Source organism: Cupressus sempervirens, chromosome 9 (assembly GCF_028749045.1).
Source record: "Cupressus sempervirens isolate cs-2001-9-10 chromosome 9, ASM2874904v1, whole genome shotgun sequence".
NCBI lineage: Eukaryota > Viridiplantae > Streptophyta > Pinopsida > Cupressales > Cupressaceae > Cupressus > Cupressus sempervirens.
The window spans coordinates 81,282,004-81,299,637 of record NC_143126.1 but is presented as its reverse complement, the minus strand read 5'-3'; positions in this window follow the sequence as shown (position 1 = coordinate 81,299,637).

The window sequence follows — 17,634 nt, the reverse complement described above, 5'->3', positions numbered from 1 at the left end:
CGTTCCTACAATGGTTGATCGTGAACCCAAACATGGTGAACATGGTACAAACCAAGACCAACCTAGGAATGAAAAAGAAAAAGACCATTCCACTAACAAGGAGTAGTAAGAGGTGGAAATACTTCCTGAACATATAGCAAAGTGTCGTAAAGATAAAAACTTTCAAAAGGTCATGGAAATCCTGCTCAATGAAGAGAAAGAAAAATACTTTCTCAAACTTTCCCAAGAGGGAGCTAAGCTACCCCATAATTTTAATGTGGAAACTATCATCATGCTTGAGAAGGAAACTAAAACTTCAAAACTCTAAAAATAATTGAAAATCATGCAAGGCCAACTAGCTTAGATGATGCATGATAAAGACAAACCCACTAAAACATACACCTTAGATGCTCTTTGTCCATTTCCATTTGAAAATAGCATAGACATGCCTCCTTTTCCAAGAGGAGTAGAGTTACCTAAGTATGATAAATACTTTGGAAATATTGATTCCCAAGATCATTTGCGAGAATTTGGTGCCTTGTCTATGGAATTTATGCATAATCAAATGTATCTCATGCATTTATTCCCAAGAAGTCTAGGTGGTTAGGCTATGGAGTGGTTTCCACACTTGCCTCTTGGTATCAAAACATTTGATTAAATTTCCAACTTGTTTATACAATAGTAAATATTCATACAAGATTCCTAAAATGGAAAACCTTGACATCTCCACTGATAATCTCCTGCCCAATTTTGGGTATAAAGTCCAACCTCAAGGTCCATGCACCTTCGAGGACCTGGTCACACAAGCTATCTATATAGAGGAATTCATGGTTAAGAAGGGAAAACTTACAATTCAGAAGGACACATAACAAGGATCCACCTCTAACAAGTACAAACCCAAGCATGTCAACAAGAACTAAGAAATTGTACATGATGGGGTTGTTGACATGTCACTCCTAAACCTACTAAGGTAGCCTTTAATCTCATAGATAGTCTCAACATAGCCAAGAATTTTGAGAAACCTCCTCCTAACAATAAGATATCTAGAAATAGACTGAGAAACTCATGGGCTACATGCCCTAAACAAGAGTATACACCTATGGGTGAACTTTTGGATGTGGTGTACAAGACCTTGTACAATACAAGAACATTTCAACATTGGAAAAATCTCACCCTTATGACCCACAACCATTCCCACCATGGTGGAATGAAATTGCATTTTGCAAGTACCACCAAAATAAGGGACATAAAACTAGCAACTACATAAACTTGCATTACAATGTCCAAGACATGACCGATGATGGTACATTATGGTAGATAGACATAACAAGAACTTGGATCACAAGGCTTTCAAGGATCCCTTACCATCTTATGAAAAAGGAGAGAGCTCAAAATTGAAATATAACAACAAGGTCAACTATACATACTCTAATGACAACAATGTGATTAACATGGTTGAACCTTTGGATTTTGAGTGTTGTGACATTATTACCATTAAGGGCAAGCAAGATAACAATAAACCCAAGACACCATTTGTCTTAAGGGGCCCTACTTCCCACACAACTGACAATAAATCTTTGCAATATTATGTCAATTCTATTACACGTTCTCATGCCAAGTTAGTACTCAAAGGCCCTGCACCTTCTACTCCTAATCTTGAACAACACAAAGATAAAACCCTTGCTAGTCCATCTAGAAAAGGTGAAAAACTTGTAACAAATTTAGTAGCCACTAGCTACAGTGTTCTTGATCAATTAAAATGAACTAATGCTCAAATCACAATCTTTGAGCTACTTAAAATCTTGCCTTCCCATAGGCAAATTCTTGACAAAGCCCTCACTGAGGCAAATGTTCCTCAAGATCTTGATCTTGAGCAATTTCAATCTATGGTAGGTCATCTGAATTTTTCTTACTATATGTCCTTCTTTGAGGAGGATGATAATTAATTGAGTCACCTACACAATCAATCTCTACACATTGAGGTCATAATACATTAGACATGTGTCCATCAGGTACTCATTGATAATGGGTTGGGTTGAACATTGTCTTTGCTGCTCTACTTAGACAATTAGATTATTCTGAGGAATCTATTGACCCTTGTCACAAAACCATTATCAAAGCATATGAAGAAGTTAAGAAAAAGTCCCTAGGTCTTTTGGTGTTGCCCCTCCACATCAGTCCTATAGAAAGGGATGTCACTTGTTAGGTCCTCAACATTCCCTTTGCTTACAATATTTTGCTAGGAAGGCCATGGATACATGAGATGCGTATTGTGCCATCCATATACCATCAATGCATAAAATTCCCATTTCATGGCTTTGAATTCACTGTCCTTGCAAGTACTAGCTACACCTACAATATGCTAAAAGCTATTGAGAATTTTGTACCAGATATTAGGGAATCTACTAAATATCATAATAACAAGTTGAAGAAAATTGAGTAGTTATTCAAGCTAAAAGAAACTAGCATGGGTGAATACCACATCAAACTAGTGTTGTCATTAACATCTCTTCTTGAGTCTCCTTGTCATTATGGGAGACCATCTGAGGTAAAGAAGCCATTTGCGTTGACACCTCAAACCAAGTATAATGGTACTTTTGTCAAGGCTATAGTCCCATTAGAAGATGAAAGTGAAAATAGAGCCATTGTTGTGTGGCTTTACAAAGAGGAGACTCGAGTTGACCTCACAGAACAAGCTCATGAGATCACTCCTAAGAAATATGGCTGTGGTCTTAGACTCATGAAGTGCTTTGGCTATAAGGGAACTAGTCCTATTGGATGCAATAGCAACAGTCTAGTTGATCCTATCAAAGCAATAGCTTGAAGAAATAGAGATACATCTAGTCTAGGCTTTAAGAAGGTTCCCCTCCATTTAGGGATTAATAAATTCATACCAAAGCTTGAGAGTTCATCTAGAAATGAGTCACAAGCTGAATCTAATACTCAAGAAAATAATACTAATGATGAGGATCCTTATCCTTATCCTATTCCTCATGATCTTGCTAAATTCTTTGCTGAGCTAGATGACTGTGTGCCATGTGTCAACACTATGGATGGTACTAGTGCTTCTTCTGAGGATAATACTAATCCACACCATGCCCAATTAAAATAGAGAGAGTCTAGTTAGGTGTTATGTGTTGTGAAGGAGAGTATGTCCCTATCACTGTTGGGGAATTCTATATCCTATCGCCATGTAGCACTGATTCTAAAGAATATGAATTTGACTCCCTTAGAGAAGCAACTACAGATAAAGACATTGACCAATTTCATGTCTATGAAAGCCAACTCAAAGTAAGTGAAGCATCTAGGGTTAGGTCAGATAGGTCTAATCCAACTAATATTCTTGAGGCTTTAGTTGATGATGTTAGTGCTCAAAGGCATTCAAACACACTAGTGGACGAAGTTGTTCTAGATCTCAAATTGTCAATCCAAGCATTTCATGATCATACTATGATCACAATCAAACATACACTACTCTTTCACTCACATATCCTAAGCTTATAAACTATAATTCTAATATATCTAGTGAAATCCCCACATTCTAGAATGACTATTCTCTTGCCTACTACTTAAACATTGTCAACCCAATAACATCTTCCACTAGCAAACAAAGTGACAACATTACTAAAGCTAACATCAAATATCTCAGTCATACAATAAAAAAAAAAAAAAAAAGAAGGTTCGATGGTAAAAACCACATTTTGGTAGTGTCAAAACCTTAAAAATTAAAAATAAAAGACATATCTAAAGGTGAAAACCCCTCTGAGGCACTTGTGGATGAGATATTTGATGCACTTCCTAGTAATTTTCTGAAGAGATTATTAATGTTGATAGAGCCAACATAGCTGATCAACTTGGGCATAGAAGAGCATCCTTACATGATACATTCGGCACTGTCACTATCTCTAGAAGAAAAAGAGGAATTCATTGTCTTCTTCTAAGAGAAGAAGATAAACTTTACATGGACATATTCTGACATGCCAGGACTAGATCTTGATCTCATTATGCATCATTTGTCCATTGCACCAAGCATTAAAGTAGTTAAACAAAAACTACCAAAAATGCATCCTCATGTTGCATTACTCATCAAAGTTAAACTAGAGAAGCTTCTAAAAGTTGGTTTCATCTGTGCTATTGATTACAATAAATGGATATCCAACATTGTTCTAGTCTCCAAGCATGACAAATCTATCAGAGTTTGTACTGACTTCCATGATCTCAACTTAGCATTTCCTAAGGATGATTTTCCACTTCCCAACATTGATATGATAGTGGACATGATAGCAGGATATGAGATGTACTCACTCATGGATGGATTTTTAGTTATAATCAAATCAAAATTGCACCAGAAGATTAGGCAAAGACTACTTTTACATGTGCATCAGAAAATTAAAATTGCCATTTGGCTTGAAAAATGTTGGTGCTACATATCAGAGAGTAGTCACTACAATTTTCCATGATATGATGCATAAGACCATGGAGGACTATGTGGATGATACCTTGGTCAAGAGAAAAAAATACAATATTCATCTGCAAGATTTGGGACCTATCCTAGATTGCATGGAAAAGTTTAGTCTCAAGCTTAATCCTAAGAAATGCACATTTGGCATCACATCAAGGAAACTACTGGGATACATCGTGTCTATGAAATTAATCAAGGTGGATTTGGAGAAAGTTAAAGAAATTATGGATATGCCTCCACCCTATAATATTAGTCAGATGAGAGCCTTACAAGGAAGACTTCAATCTATTTGTAGATTCATCTCACAGCTGGTGGATAGATCACAACTTTCACCAAGACTCTACATAAAGGTGTGAAATATAATTGGATTTAGGATTGTGAGTAAAGCTTGACATAGACAAAACAATATCTTACTAATCTATCGATATTGATGCCTCCTATCTACGGGAAGCCTTTGATTTTGTATATCTCTACCACAAAAACTTCTTTGGGTATCTTACTTGCTCAAGAAGACAATGATAACAATGAAAGGGATATTTATTATCTAAGTCATATATTGATCTATTATGAGATGAATTACCATATCATTGAGAAAGCTTGTTTGGTGGTTGTCTTTGCTTCCTAAAAGTTGAGACACTATATGCTCACCCACACTACAAGATTGGTGGCTAAAATTGATCCACTAAAGTACTTACTCAATAAGGCAGCTCTAACAAGGAGATTAGCTAAGTGGGTCATTATACTAAGTGAGTTTTACATTCAATATGTTGAATGAAAAGCTATCAAGGGACAAGTGATTGTGGATCATCTAGCAGATGCACCTATGTAGAGTCTTCTCCCGATGAATATCAATTTTCCTAATGAGTCAATTTTGACACTCACACCAAACATGGGTGATGTTCTTCAATGGGTCCTTCACACAATAGGGATTTGTTGTTTGGATACTCTTCATAACACCACAAAGTTATTCACTCCCCAAGGTGTATAAGATGTTGTTTCCTTGTACAAACAACATTGTAGAGTACGAGGCTCTAATTAATGGCATGAAGATTACATCTGAATGGAGAGTGGATTAGTTGAACATCTTTGGGGACTCTCAGCTCATAATCAGCTAGGTCAATGATGTGTATTAGACAAAGGATAATAAATTAATCCCTTAAAAACACATGGTTGATGATATGAAGAAATATTTTGCTCATATCACTTTTTAACAAATTCCTCGAGCAGACGACAAAGTGGTTAACACCATGGCTACTCTGGCTTCCTTGCTACAAATGCCCAAAAATGATCTCTGACATGAGTTCCTGGTGGAAGTGTTACTCTACCCTACCTATGATACCCCTAATTCTAGGATGATCTATTCTATTGTAGAACAAGACTCATCTTGCTACCACCACATCTACTCCTATCTCCATGATCAAAATATTCTGAACACTCTAACCCAAAATGAAAAATGTTACCTTATCTATAATGCTTCATGGTATGTCATTATTTTCAATGACTTGTTTAGGAGAGGTCTCAATAGAACACTCCTTAGGTGTATAGAACCCAAAGAATCCAAACACACTTTAATTGACATTCACGAGGGCATTTGCAAATCTCACTCAAATAGCTTGACACTAGCTTGTAAACTTATTAGAGTTGGTTACTGCTAGCCAAATATGAAGCAAGAGGTAATCAAATATGCCAGGTCCTACAAATAGTGCCAGCTCTATGGGAATCTGATTTATGCTCTAGCTAGGGAGTTGATTCCATTTACCACATTGTGGCCATTTCAACAATGGGTCTTTGATCTTGTGGGTTAGATTCACCCATCTTCTTCTAATGGACATAAGTTCATTATTACAAGTACAGACTACTTCACGAAGTGGGTAGAGGCAATACCTCTCACAATAGAAAATGGAAAAACTATAGCTCTTTTTATCACAAAGTAAATCATATGTAGGTGTGGTGTACTATCCTCCATTATTATTGACAATGGAGGACAATTTAAAAGAAAAAACCTCAACAAGTTATGAAAAAAATTTAGAACAATGCAACACTAGTCTTCTATCTATTACCCCTAGGGTAATGGTCAAGTAGAGGCATCCAATAAGGTGATACTCAAGATCTTGCATCGCACTATCAGAAAATCTAGGAGGGACTAGCACCTCTAGATTAATCTAGCTTTCTGGGCATATAGAACAAGTATTAGAACTCCTATGGGTACAACACCCTTTTCTTTGGTCTATGGAGCAGATGATGTGCTTCTAATTGAGGTTGAGCTTCCTACTCTAAGAATCTCCATGAAGGGCCTCATTACTAATGAAGATTATAGAATATCTTAGCTTCAAGAGCTAGTGTTACTAGATGAATGTCGGTAAGTGGCATGAGATCATCTTCGAGCTTATCAATAGCGTATGTCTAGAATCTACAATAAGAAAGTTAAGTGACGTGACTTCTAGCAGGGTGATCTTGTTCTGAGAGAAAACCCAAAGAACTGACAACAAAGGGTCCAAAAAGGGAAGTTTGAACCTAATTGGCTTCATCCTTACATAATCAGTGCAGTGTATGGATCTAGTGCTTACCAAATTTCTACAATTGAGGGAGAGGTGTTCAAGGATCCCATCAATACTCTCCATCTGAAGTGGTTCTATAGTTGATTTGATCTCTCAGGTTCTTTGTATATTCTTAAATGTCCTAAAAAAATTCTAAAAATTGCAAAAAATCCTTTAAAAAATCATTACCTTGGTGAAAAAAAAGCAATAGGCACCTTGGTAATATCAAAAACATTTGAAAAACTCAAAAAAAATCAAAATCAAAAAATCAAAAAAAAAAATGCGAAAAAAAAAAATCAAAAAGAGAAAAATACAAAAAAAATGAAAAACAAGAAAAAGTGTCATTGGTGAAAACTTGAAAATAGGCATCATGGTACCTAGATATCAGTACATACACAACCTAAAGAATAGCCAATTCTCATTATCACTTGCATATGCAAAGTATTAGGACCCAACTTCAATAAAACCTTAGACGGTTTTCTACTCTTTTGGCTCTGTAAAACCAGGGCGGGTGCACCCGGGGATGGTTCAAAGATGGAATAATTGTATGAGAATTATCCTTAGTTTAATTTTGATTCTCATCTCTAAATCCTTAAACATATAAGTAAATAACTGATAAACACATCCCTTGAACAGATATGGCCAAGAAATCTTCTATAGCTCTGCAGATGTTTCCAACAACAATGGCTAAACGAAGCTGAAACAATCTAGGCAGGCAAGTGCTGGCCAACTTTGAAAATCTTACAGGAAAGATAAATGAAAATTGATTTTATGATGTATTTTGAAAAAGCTAGTTATAATATACTTCTCTTTTGGCTGAAATACTTTCGATCAGTGCCTAATCCATTGGGAATTCAGAGTCAAGTAAATTCTTAGATCTAATTTGTTGCCTTGCAACGAATTTTCATCAACAATTCTTAGCAGAATTTATCATTCAAAAATCCTTATTAACACCCGAGCAACCTCATCACATTCATCAAAGCCTTTACTTAATCCATTGAATTAACAGCAATAACAAATGGATGTACAGTCTTACTAAATTGCAATCAATTGCATAAGCTTTTACTCACACAACATCAAGGTAGCTCAGTACTAAAAAGGAGACAAAATTCAGAGAAGAACAGATATGGGGACAGTTCATAACTTGTATTCATTTCCTTTGAAAATGATATATCCTTTACAAAAGACCCAGAAAAACCTTCAGAGAAGAAGCACAGTTCTTTCTACATTCATCCATATCTCAGAAAATTTTGACAGAAAAAGCATACTATAAATTTCTTTCCAAAAATGTTTGGACCAAAAAAGAACTAAGCACAATACTTAGTGAAAACCAAATTCGGACCATTCTTTAGCCTTGGGATCTCACTTAAATAATGTGAGATGCAACAAGCTTCAGGCTACAGAAGGTGACAGGTGTCCTTCTTTTTGAAAAACAAAAAACAAGAATAACAGAAAGGTTGATTACAACAGCATTTCTTGGCGGGTCCCTTTCTGTTATGCTTCTTGGTTGTTATGATCTGCTCTCGCAATCATTCTTCATCTTCAGAGTACATACCCATAAGGTCTGCAAGTGATGTATCATCTTCTGTTACATGCAAAATCACTTTAACCTGGGGATTTTCTATGTCATCATTGCTGACTACAAGAGTAACAATTACTCTTACATCTTCCTCGTCATCTTCTCCTGACATCTGTTCACTAAACTGATCTTTCCATCTGTTGAAAGTATCATCATCTGGCCAATCAAAACTTAGGGTTTCTCTTTGTATCTTTATTAAAGAATTGGCATTTTCTTCTAATTCATCGAATTCTTTTCTTATATCAGCATAATACAGTTGTATTTTTACCATCTCTTCATTTGTCTTTGCCCAAAACCAATAGTCAGTCTCACTGATGATGTTTGTTATTCTGTTATCAAATAATTCATCCATTTCCTTTTTCCATTTGTCCTTTTCCTTTACTGTATCAACAGATTCTAAGGCACAAGGAAATAGGGTGAATTTCTTAGCAAGATATCTTGAAAAACAGAGTGTCAATTTCCTCTGTAAAGAATCTCTTTTATTTTCAAAATTATCTAATTGATTTAATAAATCAAAAATCCTCTCAACCTGATGGTAAGGCATTTGAACTGTAGATATACAAATAATTGTAACATCATTATTCCTCTGTCTCCACTTCTGTGTAAGAGAATCTAGTCCATTCTTTTCTTTATTTAACTCATCTATGAGGGTTACAATCCTTGTCAACTGGTCATAAAAATTTGACCATTGTATTTTATCCCTCAAGTATGTCACACCCTGCCTCCATTTCTCTTCCTGCTGATTTCTAAATTCTATCTGCCACTCATGTAATTTGGTTTTTTCTGCTTCAAATTCCTCTGCAGTATAGAATTGGGGTCTTTCAGGGGTGTCAGGTATCTCAATAATAGGGGTTAATCCCACAGATGACTGTGGGGGATATGCAATTCTTAATGTACTGGATTCTCCTATTTTTCTCTTTCCAAGTACCTTTTCTAATTGAGATACCCTGTTTTCTAACTCAATTCTCCTTTTTACCTCTTGATTATAGGCTTCTACCACTACTTCATATTTATTATGCATATCCATCATTTCCCTCTCTTCTCTTTCCGCAGTAGCTAGGGAAAATTTAGAATAATCCACATTCATGTGGGCTGCCTGTACATTTGAAGTGTCAGCAACTCTTCTTACAATGATACTCCCTGTAAATCCTGAATCATCAGGCTGTGATGAAGTAACCCTGGATCCTCTTCTCAGGGACCACATAACAAGGGCAGCTTGATCATTGCTGAATGCTGTACCCAAGAATTCCTCTTTATTTGGATCCTGGAGCCCTAAATTATTTGAAACAGAATTAAAAACTAATGCGTCAGCAATGTCCCAATTGGGCAATAATAAAACATTAGCATTTTTTACCATCTGTCTTCCCTCATCAGGGGTTATATTTTGGAACTCTTGAACCATTTGTTCTTTTATTAGATTTTGAATGGAGGCCTCATCCATTTCTGGATGTTCTGCTCTCATATTATTGCACATTTGCTCAAAAATGTGCATGTTTACTCTCCACGCAAACTGATGGAAAGCCCTAGATCTTACAAAATTGTTATCAGACAAAAAATGCTGACTGGCTTGTTCCAAAACAGGGTCCAATTCCCTTCCTCTGAAATCTGCTGTAGTTAATTCAAAACTTGGTACAGGGGGTTCCTGAGGGTTCCCTTCATCAATCTCTGCTTGTGTAACAAAAATTTCTCCTTGTGACCCCATTTGTTCGAATTGCTCACTGGTGAGTTGTTCTTCCTCAACTCTTATTGGGGTTTGAGAAGGTGAGCCACTTTCATCAGGGGATTCTTCCTCCCTTATTATTCTTCTTCTTTTGGGGGAAGGTTCAGGGGGTCTTTCTTCTAGGACAGTGCTGGTGGATCCAACAATCTGTTTTTCTTTATGCACAACGGGCACCTGCTGTCGGACAATAGTATACCCTGTTTTCTTCCGTACCACCAGTGGACCTACTCCAATGTTGGGAGTGAAACCCAATTTCCTCATAATTTCTCTGGCTTTATCTGGAAAAGAATTAATAAAATGCTGTTTCTTCTCATTCATTACCTCCATTATCTCAGAGAAATTACTCATGAGCTTATATACTTTATCTGCATTGTTCGCAGCATTACTAAGAGGACTGAAATTTTTATCAAAACAATTAATGAATTCCAAAACTTTTGAATAGACTCTCCATTTTTCTTTCTTTATTTCTTGCTCATGGAGAGAGTATTCATTTCTTATTATATCTTCTGGAAAATAGAATTCATGCTGGACTGGACGCAGCTTGATTCTCAATCTAAGGGCAGAGTTAAAGAAACCTTCTGCATCACAAAAACGAGAATGAGACACTGCCATTTTATATTGATCCAAAAATTTATGGAGGAAGACCCACCCTTCTTTAGTTATCACAAACTGGTGGGCTATAGTACAAGTAGGAAAAATTGATCCTGTCCCCCTTTTGTGCAAAAAGGCCTCCTCCACTCCTCCCAACTGCCACAAAAATTCAGCTATCCCTACCTTCAAGGGTACCTGATAGGGTAACACATGGGGTGTTCCTTTGAAACCATAGACCCTGATGACCGTTGAGACTGAATATGGGATAATATCTCCCCAATTATGTGAAACTTTTAGATTGTGGGTTTTTTCCATAGGCCTGATAAGGTGCATTAATGCTTTAGGGATTCTGGGATTGTCACTCAATAAGAGGCACCTTAGTTTGGAGGCAAAGTGCCTATCAAATCTAACGAAGCTAGCATTTTCTGCTTCCCAGGTCATGTCTGCACTCCATAATTGGACTGGTAGTGCTTCCCCTTCTTGTTCTCTATTTAAAACCATTTCTTTACCAAAATAAGTGGCCCCTTTAAAAAGAAACATATGCATCAGTAAGGAATACTGACCCCAAACCTTTTCCACCTTGCCCTGTGCAATCCCCACCAATCCATGATGGATCTCATTTGCCAAGTAAGATGCAAAATCAAAAATTATTTCCACACCAAAAGAAGAGATTTGGGTGATCATATACATGAAGCTCACCGGAATAAAATCTTCTTCGCCCTCTCCGAAGACTCTGCACAGGGTCCTATATATCTCCATTGCCCTGGCATTAAAAAATGATTTCTTGAAGGGCTCTTTAGAAGATGATGTTATGGTTGGGAGGCCTCCAATTCGGCCTATGTGGGCTTTCAGTGCACCCTGTCTAACTACATCCCTCTTGGATATATATTCTTTTTCTAAATCTATCAAATTAATGGGCACATGATACATGGTGAGGGGTCCCAGACTGAATACCTTCCTAATCTCCTCGGGACTAATGGTAACTAAAGCCTCACCATCTACTCTCCTCACTACCTTAGTGGCTTGGTCATAGTTTTTTGCTATGGCTTCAAGCAAGTCAAAATCCATAAACATGCTGGGAACAACAAGCTTCCCAAGATCAAAATTCCAAATGTTGGCATGAGGGGCATATAACTTTCTCTCTGCAAACCATTTCTTGAATAAACTCAAACCAGTCTGAGCAGTTTGAGCATCCCGGACCCAATTACCCTTATCATACAATCCATCAGCTACCCTAAGCCTAGGATTGAGTGAGGTTAACCTCTTAACTTGCACCGTTTCTACAGTGGACTTAGGAAGTAACTCAAGCAAATCATCATGCACATTTCTATCCAGGTAGTTTACTGCTCCTATAAATCCCTTCTTAGGAGGCATCTTGGGCTATCCTCTTTAAAACTTAAAAGCTCACAAAGATGATGGCAGTTTTACTTACTTGAATTCTGTCTCAATTTTCCTTTGAATTCCTGCAAAATTTCAGCGAACAAATAACTTGACAATTTCTTATCAACCTTGGCACGCTTTTCTTTCAGTAATAGCTTCTGCACAGGAATGGCTTCAAATCTTTTCTCGCGTGAAATGAAAATGATGCAATCTCTCTGTATTATACTCTGTTTTTTCTCACGGACGAAGCTTTCTTGTCTAATTAATACAGAGAGTGGCACTACATTTTTAATTTAAAACTGCGCCGTTGATCTTCAAAGATCCTACGATCATGCGGTACAAAGAGAACAACTAGGAGTTACACTTGCCATGTCAGTCATATTACCCAATGAGAGCTTTCCACGTACATAATTCTTTCTTTTGATGGCGCTTACCTTTAAACCCACTGACGACGGAGAACACGTGTCAGCATGTCGCTACTTCGTTATGCATAAAGAACAAGCACCTTTCCATAACGAGGCGGCGACAACCGTTGATCAGATCAAGAAATGATCGAAAAATACGCTACAGGGCTTCTTAAGAAAGAAGGCGGTGGGCCCATCTCGCTATGTCGCTGTAATTATCTTCCTTGCAACTCATCATAACGAGATAGCGAGCTCTGTTGATTCACTTTAAGCTGATGTTCCAGATTTCTTGTACATTTAGTCAGGTAAGCATTAATGAGAATCGGATCTCTGCATAGCTAGCACATGTCAAATTTTATCAGTCACCTGTCATTACACATCATCATAGATCTTGCCGATCTTTTACCATTTTACGGGGCCTCGCTAACTCGCTAACCGTGAAGCACCTCAACTTTCCAATAGCGAGGTAGCGAGCTTCGGCACTTAAAAGGATTCCGTGCCAGAAAAAGCAAGGGGGTACCCAGTAATTACTTCCGTTAATTAAAACTGATTCTGACAACAGTATTCATGACAGGTCATGCCACCTGGTGTAATTATGATACAAGCAAGATGCAATGTCATCATTTTAAGATTTTCACGTGGCCTCGCTACTTTGCTAACGGTGAAGTGCCTGAATTTTCTGATAGCGAAGTGGCAGAACTTTCGGAAAAATCAACATTCCGGCTCTGATGTCAGATATTCTAGTGGGTCCTTCTTCCCCTTTTTATGGCGAATTGCAAAGTGTACCTGCACAATAAAGTAATTAATAAGCAAATCTCCGATCGCCGCACCTTCACTTCATGGTCCCACCGCTTAAAAACTCGACACTCGCTATCTCACTATACTTAATGAGCATGCAACTTTCAATAGCGAGATAACGTCAGCGGTAGATCTAATCGGATCTGACGGTTGGAACAAACAGTAAGAAAGGTAACCTGGGAGAGAGGAAAAGGAATACGAAAGTATATTCGCTTCTTTTGAATTTTGAAAATTTTCGCGCCCGACCATTTATAAATAGAGATGAATGTAAGGCTTACAAGGTGAATATTTCTTATAGATGGTTTATCCAAAACCTTATACTTCACTTAGACATAGAACTTCTGACTTTTCTATGGTTTAACTGAAGAATTTTTTACTGCAGAAAAAGTCAGACCAACAGTGGCTCTGTCTGGGGATGATAGACTACTTGAGTCTATGCAAGGATTCAGAATCTATGGGAGAGCAGACCACACACCCGGGAAATGACAACTTCTTCACAGAGCACTGAGCAACACACAAAAACAAAAACTCAGACTGTACAAGGATTTACAGAAAACAGGACGCTGGGAAAACCTAAAACTAATGTTCATGGAAGAAACTAAGTATTTTTTCAAGAAAAATACCTCTTCAAGAACTGTCCATGAACTGGAAATTCAAGAATATTATCAAATACATCTTTGATTATGTAGGAATGTTCACCCCAAGTATTCTCAATGAGATATGGGCCTAACCAAATGGGGTCAAATTTGCCATGTTTTTCTTTATCTTCAATTCTGGCGTTCCACATTAAGACTAGGTCTCCATTTTCAAATTTCTTGTTTACAATTCTTTTATCATAGAGTATTTTGACTTGTAACTGCAATTTTTGATTTCTCAGAGATGCTTCTCTTCTGGCTTCGATCAATCCTAACAGTTCATTCATTGTTTCTTTCATTTCATCAGTAGTATCTTCATCATATGACTGGATGTAATTGTATAATCCCATCAAATTGTTCTGGGGCATTCTAGCTTGAATTCCATACACTAAATCAAATGGAGCCACCCCAATTGCCTTCTTTACAGTTACTCTGTCAGCCCATATTGCCAACTGTAACTTGGAATCCCATGCCCTTTTTAATGATTTTCAACAAGCTTTTATTTGTGGACTCAGCTTGTCCATTCCCTTGTGGATGATATGGGGCAGACGTTGTTCTTGTCATTCCATATTTATCACAAAAATTTATGAATTCCTCAGACCTAAAACACATAGCATTATCTGTGACAACTTTCTGTGGACATCCAAATCTGGAAATGATATTATTCAATAAGAAATTATTTACTACTTTACTCGTTGCATTTATGGTAGGGATAGCCTCTACCCATTTTGTAAAGTAGTCAGTAGCAACTAGAATCCAGGAATAGCCAGTACTGGACTTGGGAAAAATTTCTCCTATGAAGTCCAGACCCCATTGTTGAAAAGGTGCTTTAGTTTCAACTGGCTTCAGTTGAGTATTTCCTGAGAATTTCAGCTTCCCAGCAAATCTTTGACAAGGATCACATTTTTTAACCATAATTTGAGCATCTTTGAACAAAGTGGGCCACCAGAAACCAGCTCTCATTATCTTATGCGCAGTAGTTTTGGCCATGTAATGTCCTCCACATACTCCAGCATGCATTTCTTTCAAAATCTCATTTGCCCTTTCTCTGTCAACACATTTCAACAGAACTCCTTCAAAGTTTCTCCACCATAAGTTATTTTGAAAAATTACATACCTGATGGCTTGCAATTTAATATTCCTTTTTTCATTATCAGGCAGATGGGGAGGAACTTCCATGTGTTGCAAATAATGTATAACATTAATGTACCAGTCACACTGGTCCATGTCGCATAAATCAGTTCTGAAATCATCATTTACTAGGTTTATCTGATTAGCTTCCAAGTTAGTTTCGGCCATAAGTTTGGCCAAACCTTGACCTCTGACTAACTTAGTTATCTGCATATCAATGTTAAATTCTTGGATTCTATTGATCCATCTGCATCTCCTTCCTGACACTTCCTGCTGAGAGAAAATATCTTTAACTGCAGCACTAGGTACAAAGGCAATAATAGTAGCACCTACCAAATAACTTCTGAATGCTTTTACAGCCTTTACCAAAGCATATGCTTGTTTTTCATTTATTTCATACTTTAGTTCAGCATGCTGCAGGGATTTGCTAAAAAAAGCAATAGGCTGTTCATACCCTTCTTGGTTTTTCTGTAATAAAACTGCAGCCACAGTATGGAATGATGCAAAAGAAAAGATATGCATGGGTTTTGTATAATCTGGGGTCTTCAACACTGGAGCATTTTTTATCGCAGTCTTTATATCCTGAAATGCCTGTGAAGGTTCACCATTCCAATCTATAATAGCTCCTTTCTTGAGCATTTTTGAAATGGGTCTACTGATTTCAGCAAAATTTGTAACAAACCTCCTCAGAAAATTAACCTGGCCAAAAAAGGACTGTATACCTTTCACGTTTTTAGGTTCAGGGACTTTATCAATAGCCATTACCCTTTCTGGGTCTATTTTTACCCCATCCTTGGACACTATGTGTCCTAATAACTTTCCTTCTGTAACCCCAAACGAGCATTTCTTTGGGTTTAGGGATACCCCATATTCCAGGGCTTTTATAAAAAAAATTTCCAAGTGTTTGCAGTGATCTTCAGCCTTATTAGAATACGCTGTAAGATCATCCTGGTACACAACCATAAATTTGTCAATATATTCATGAAATGCTACATCCATGGCTCTTTGGAAAGTAGCTCCTGCATTAATCAAGCCAAAAGGCATCCTCACATATACATACGTTCCCCAAGGGGTTGTGAAGGTTGTTTTGAACTGTTCACTTTCTTTTACCAGAACTTGATTATATCCAGAAAAGCCATCCATCATTGACATCAATTCAGAGCCGGTCACTTGTTGCAACATAGCTTCCATATTAGGTAAGCCATAATTATCTTTTAGAGATGCAATGTTTAGATTTCTAAAATCCACACAAAGCCTAATCTCCGTTCTTTTTTCTTACAGGAACAAGGTTTGAAACCCAAGTGGAATGCCTAATTGGTTTGATTATTCCACCATCTCTCAGCTTTGTCAGTTCTTCCTGCATTTTTGGGGCAAGGGTAGGATTGATTGGCCTCTATTTTTGCCTAAAGGGTTTTACATTTTCTTTCAACGGTATGACATGTTGGAAAAGGTCCTCCCTATAAGCTTTAAGGTCATCATACGACCAAGCAAAAACATGCCTGTACTTTCTAAGTAGGTCAATCAATGCTTTTCTAATTTGAATTGGCAGATCTTGGCCGATGTAAACCTTTTTAGGGATTTCATTCGTTCCCAAATTCACTTCTTCTAGCTCCTGCGGTTTGGGGTCCTTTATTTCTGATCTTACTCTGTCTTGGTTATCAAAAATGTTCTCCAAGACTACCAATCCCTTAGGCATCTTATTTGTTTTTAATTGCATGATTTCTTGACCAAAAATGGTTTCCTTCCCATTTATGGTTTCAATCAGTCCATTGCAGTCCATCTCCTGCCCATGGTATTTGTCTTCATTTAGCAAAAAATTTGTGATATCTTTGTCATCTTCAAACACCTGCCAATTGTCAATGTTGTCAGGTATAGAAGGTCTATTTTGAATCTCAATCTGGGAGATTCCTGCAAATGATATTTCTTTTGTCTTGATAGCTACATTAGCCAGAAGATCAGCCATTTTATTCTGGGTTCTATCTCTCCATGAGATCCCAAATGCATCAAAGAATTCTATTTGATCCCAGACCGCGTTTCTATATTGTTTTAATCTCCTATTTTTTGAGGAGTATGTTCCTTTAATCTGAGAGATGATCAACTCAGAGTCCCCTATGACACACAATTTCTTAATTTTGTGATGTGTGGCCACTTTGAGACCTAGCAGCAATGCTTCATATTCAGCAATGTTATTTGTGCAAGCAAACTTCAAGGTGAATGAATACCTGAAGGTGTTATTTTCAGGGGATACAAAGACTACACCTGCCCCTGCACCCTCTTTAGAACTAGCCCCATCAAAGAACATTGTCCACAGTTTTGGTGAATTCATGCAACATTCAACCTCATTTTCAATGATATCAGGTAAGTTTTCCACTTCCTGAATAATTAATTCAGCCCTGAAAGCATTAATCCCAGTGTCTA